Source organism: Elephas maximus, chromosome 3, assembly GCF_024166365.1.
Source record: "Elephas maximus indicus isolate mEleMax1 chromosome 3, mEleMax1 primary haplotype, whole genome shotgun sequence".
Lineage (NCBI taxonomy): Eukaryota > Metazoa > Chordata > Mammalia > Proboscidea > Elephantidae > Elephas > Elephas maximus.
This window is the reverse complement of record NC_064821.1, coordinates 91,647,415-91,653,620: the sequence shown is the minus strand read 5'-3', so window position 1 is coordinate 91,653,620 and position 6,206 is coordinate 91,647,415.

The window sequence follows — 6,206 nt, the reverse complement described above, 5'->3', positions numbered from 1 at the left end:
TCAATAAGTTGTACCCCTCTAAAAAGTTGAACTGGCAAAAGTTGTGTGATATATTTACAACAAGGACAAAAAAAAAAAAAAGAAAGAGAGTAGCTGCTGAGGCCATTTATGTACAGCCAAACACCTCATGGGATTTGTTTCCTTATTTTGGAGGTTTAGGGTCATAGTTCCATTGGACATTCCAGTTAATTGGCCTAATAACATGGTTAGTGCTTCTGTTCTACCTCCTAGTTTGTGGCATAGTGCCTGGGGTCTTAAAAGCTTGCAAGCAGCCATCCAAGGCACAACAATTGGTCTCTTTTCACCTATAGAGAGCCACATAGGAGGAAGGAGAGTCAGGAACAGGAGGAGGATATGAAATGTGTGGCCAACTGCCTCCTTTATCAGGAGACCAGAAGAACTGGATGGTGCCTGGCTACCATTACTGAACATTTTGATCAAAGATTCCACAGGAGTATCATCATCTAAAGGGTGAAAATGCAGAACAGATTTTCAAATTCTCATGGACTCTAGACTTTCTGGAGCCATGGAGGCTGGATGAACCTCCTGAAACTATTGCCCTGAGATAATCTTTAAACCTTAAACCAAAAATATACCCTGAAATCATTTTGAAACCGAATAGTAGTTCAGCTTAACTAGTAAAAAAGGTCTGCCTTGAGAATTATGCTCTCTTAAGAACTATCTAAAAAAAAACAACAACCCAAAGAACTATCTATATGGGATCAAATTGACAACAGCAACTCAGAAGTTTAGATAGGAACCTTAGGGGGCAGTGAGTTTGTGTTATTGAGGGAGGAACAACTCAGAAAAGGAGGGTAAGAATGGTTGCATAACTAGGAGAATGTAGTCAACGTCACCAAATTGTTCATGTAGAAACTGTTGAACTGGTGTATGTTTTGCTGTGTATATTCTCAACAACAATGACTAAATAAATAAAATTCAGAAAAAAAGTCAATTGACCAGGGCATTTCTGAGCTCACCTAGCTCTTGATGAGAGGCTGATCCCTCCAGAGCCCTATGCTGGGCCAAAGGAAGAGTAGGCTTATGGTTCGGGGTTGAAGCAGGGATGGGGGTTGAAGCATGGGAGTAAGGGTTCAGCCGAGGGAAAAGGCAGACTTGGTAGAAGTGATGAGGAATGAAGTCATTGCCTTCAATCCCTGCAGGAATATCCTAAGACAGGAGAAACAATGCAGAGCAAGAATCAATGTAAGAACACCAGAAGTAGGGAAATTACTCAGTGTGAGAAGAAATTTTCCCCATCAAAGCTGCCTACTGGTGAGATCAGCTCCATTGAGTAGTGAGCTCCCCATCCCTGCTGGAGTGTGAGGGCACCAGACCTGCTTATTGGTGGGGAGGATGTTGTAGCAGGGCCTCAGACGCCAGATGAGAGATCCCCTCTTTTTGCCCTGCTCTGCCATCTTCATGTATTTGCATCTCCAAGGTTATGAAGAAAACTGTGTAGTAAGTCTGTGTATAGGCATCCAAGATGTGAAAGATGTGATTATTTGCAGAACCTAATCTCATACCTCCCCATCCTTGCAGACTGTATATTGCAAACATATTCTCATTCGTATTTGCAAAGGTATGTTTCAAAGTAATCATCGTTCTGAATACTCATTCCAGTCAGGAAACGACCTGAATATTGAATAGAATAAAAATGTATATATTAGGTCACTTATTCAAATGCCTATCTGGCAGTTTGGATAGAATTAAGCAACGGTCCAATCTGGCTGTTGTTTTATGCATGGGATGTCAAAGCTAAACAGCCCTTAGAGAATATTCTCCCATTCTTTCCGTGTATAGAGTCTCACTATCCCCTCCTGTTCACAGATGGGGAAATAGGCTGAGGGAGGGGAACACGCAGCAAGGGAATGGGAGACTTGGGACCAGTAGCTACCATTTAGTAGCCAAGCAGGGTGATATTGTCCCACTTGACAGAGGAGGTAACTGAAGCTCACTGTGGTTAAATGCCGTGTGCAGAGTCATGCAGTGAGTAAGTGGCAGCACTGTTTGACTCCTGGGCCATTGTCCTTTATCATTTTTTCCCTGGGCCCCTATATATTGCCAGGGATTGTATTCCCCCATCCATTCGACCTGCAGGCTCTCTGCCATGTGCTTTGGCTATGAAATCTTAAGAAGTGGTGATATTATCCCTGGTCTACAGTTGAGGATATTCAAATGAGGGTGAGGAGCTACATTTTAGGTCCCCCAAACCAGGGACTCTAAATTTTCCATGTCATTGAGCAAGGATATATTGAAATTACAATTACAAAAAGCAGAAACTGAAATGTGCCTTTTGAAATGAACCCAAGTGATCTTTTTAAAAAGAGGATTCTCACTCAGAACCTTGCTTAGGTATCTTCCCTGAGAAGACTTCCCTGAGCCATCCCTACCCCGGACCACAGAACACTTTTCACATAGTAATGTCATTGTATATGGAATGCTCTTCCCTCTAAACCATGAGGCCAAGAGCCACCTCTGCTTTTTCTCTGCATCTCCAGCATGGGGCCCAACACCCAGTGGGTATCAGGGAAAGTTTGCTGAGCGAATAGATGGGTATTTTGGTAGCATCAATGCAAAGTTGCCTCATAATAAGACTGTGAGTAGGAACTCAGAGGGAGGGATTCTTCACCCCTTCCCTAAACAATCTAGAGTTTGTTAATCTCTGGATATCAAAGAAGATCTGGTGAGCCCTGAAATTTAACATGGTGCTTCCAACTCCTCTAAATAGTAACTGAAATCTAGACCAAAACCTCTGAGCTTCCTGTGGTTTTGCCAGTGCTGGGGAAGAAGAGAACATCATCTGAAGCACATGTTTCCACTCAGACTTGAATCTCACTTCTTCTCATCAGACAGTTCTGAAATCACAACTTGAGCCATTCTTCAGGCTGCTGGAACCCACCCCTCCATTAAAACAGCCCCAGTCATGGAGCCCATCATGATGTTTCCCTCCCAGCACTGTGGTTCCCACCCGCTGCCCATTCCTTTCCTGCTTATCTGTCACTGCCTCTTATGGTCAGTTCATGGATGATCAGGGTAGTGAGAGGCATTGGGGGCCAGTGAGCAGAGCACAGGCTCTGGACTTAGACAGACTTGAGTATAAGTCCCAGCTTGACTAACAGATAATTGTAGGAACTCAGAAAATCTACTTAACCACTCCAAGAAAGTAGAATGAGAATCAGACCTCCCTCTGAGGATAGTTGGGAAGTATACAAGGACACAGACAACCTTGGGCCTTGTTTGCCGAGTCAGGAAGCTCATGTGTTATCATACAGGTGATGGAGCACCATTACAGGATTTCTCATTTGGAAATCACATGATCAAATTTGCCTGTTAGATTATTCTGACAATGGCACAGAAAATGGGTTGGATAAGAGACTCTAGAGGAGAGAAACTAGGCAGGAGGCCTTGCAAAAATGGTCAGAAGCTGGGGGGCAGATGAGCTGCAGATGATACAGGCCTGAATGAAGGAGGTAGCAAGAAATAATGAAAGCTAATGATTATCGAGCTCTTACTCTGGGCCAGGCACTTTACAGGGATGTTTCATTGAATCCTATTTATAACCCAGTGCCATGGGTGCTATTTTTAATCCCTATTTTACATATATGAGGAAGCTGAGATATTGAGACGTTAATTACCCAGGACAACATAGTAAATAAGAAAACTGGGATTCAAGTCCGGACAGTCTCACTCCAGAGCCTGAGTGCTTAACCAGCAGACAATTGAAGCAGAGATCGGAGAAACACCATTTAGAAGGTGAAATTGGCAGAGCCTGTTGATAGATTGGCTGGAATGAGTAAGGTGAAGGGTAGAACACAGGCTGATTCTCAGGGTTCTCATTTTCCCAAGGTCCACTGTATCTGAGCACTAGAGCCAGGATTTGGGCCCAATTTTATCTAACTCCAAAGCACTTTCTCTTTGCATAGCTGCAGAAAAGTTCACACCAGACCCTGGTGTCCTTAGAAAAGTAGGGATAAAGCAGAGACCGTATTTTTCCCAGAATTTCACAGTTCCTTTGTCTAAACCATTATACCATGACCAGCTTTCCTTAAGATGCTGAGGGTGCATTTCATTACAGAGGAACTCCGAGTCCATTGCAAAGAAAAGTTGGCAATAAAATGAATTTCATAGCTTCGCTTCCATGGTGCCAAACCAAATGAAAGAGGGATTCCAAGTACCTTTGGAAACAGAAGTAGATGAAGGACAGATATCCAGCATAACTGGAGAGAAATTGGTGAGAGCTTGCATTCAACGCTTATTCATCCCTTTACCAAGCCTTTTCCAAGGTCCTTCTCTGTGTCAGACCTTGTCTAGGCACGGGGGGATGGTGCTGGGTAATAAGCACAGCCCCTGCCTTAAGAGCTCATAACTGAGGGGTGAAAATGGACAAATAGGTTTTTTTTTCAAAGGCTACAAGAGGGGAGCTGCTTGGGAGTCAAAAAAAATGGGGGAGGGGGTGTGTGCTCTTCCTGTAAGAGGAGATGCTACATCTGGGCCTTGGTGTTGGGCAGAAGTCTTGTGACCTTGGGCAAGCGACTTAACTTGACTGAGCCTCCTTGTCTTTGTTGGAACAGTGGTGTAATTAAGCCTCCTTTAATCTACTCTTCCCTCTCACATAGTGAAGGACCTGTGGTGCTGGCCTGGGACTGAGGGTCTATAGCCTTGGTTGGCCCCTGAGGTAGAGCAACTCAGGCATGTGGACTGCAGAGCCTGGTGCTGAGGGTGAGGGCCTGAAGTGAACCTTGAAGTTTGAGAAAGGTTTAACCAGGCAAAGAATGATGAGAAATGCACTCCAAGGAGGGGCACAGCTTCAACAAAAGCATAAAGCAGCATGGTATGCGTAGTAAAGCGGAATGTAAAAAGAGGCAGGAGAGGAGGTGGGGCCCTGTTGGATCTGGAGGCTAAGGAACCTGGCCTTCATCCTGGAAGTGATGGGATGCCACTGAAGGGTTTTAAGCAGGAGAGTAACATAGCCAGATTTGTGTTTTAAGTAGAGGGATCACTCTGACTGATAAGGGAGAGTATATTAGAGAGGGCCAGCTGGAGGCAGGGAAAATCTTAAAATCTTGTAGTTCCATGTCACTGGGTCAAAAGTCAGTTATACTTCCGTAAAATTAATCAGGAAGGGTTCAGAAATTGGAACAAGTGCTTTTGGATCTAAAACTAGATATGAAATGTTAGCATGTGTACCCTTGCTATATTCAGTTTCCATTCTCTGCACTATAACAGGTCATGTAAATGGGGCATAATATCTTTAAGGGCCCTTTCAGCTTTAACTCACCAAGGCTCAATATTTGTATCTTTCTTCTTAGTGTGTGAAATAGATGTTTATATAATCGACCCCCAAGGAGGATATATGCTTTGGGTTCTGTTTTCCTTGTGCCAGAGTGGGCTGCCCTGAAGGTTCACTATTATCTCACCTGTTGTCACTGTGGAAGATTCTTTTACTTATCAGATGATTGGATAGTGTCAGGATCTTACCAGGATCAGGGCCACCTGTGGCCAGGATCAGGGTTCCTTTTGTGGCTAATGTCAGGACCCAGTCTGTGACCAGGATTGCTGCTCAGGCTATGATTATGGAGCTGAGAAAACTATCCAAATTGAGGTCTTCAGGCTCATTACCACAGCGTCTGCTCCATTTACCTGACCTGCCAGGCAGTGCTGAAGGGTTCCAGGCACATGAACATGGGTCCTCGAGACTCTTCCAGGTCTTGGCTGTGCCATACTCTGTATATCTGGAAACTGGATGCTCACAACTTCCAGTGCTTCCCTCCAAGAGGCCCTTATTCACTATATTAGAGTTGCCTATTCCATGATTGGGAGCTCCTAAGGAAGGGAGCTCTGCCTGACTCACCAGTTTTTTATGAATTCATCATTTCTGTCCATTTTAACTGAGAAATTTCCTTCTTCCAGGAACTGTGCTAGATGTTGGTGATATAAAAATAAATGAGGCAGACACAACCTCTGCCTTCATGGGGCTTATTGTCTACCAGGTGATGAGAGAATAAATGCTATGATAGAAGAGTATTGGGTTCCAATGGAACAGAGAACGAGGGTCAAGTATTTCTGAGGAACTGATGTTTAGGTTGAGTCCTGAAGGGTAAATAGCAATTGGCCAAATGAAGGATGTGGTGGTGATTGGGGGCAGAGGGCAAAAGTTATAAGTAGGGGGAACAGCATATGTAAAGACCCAGAAGTAAAAAGGA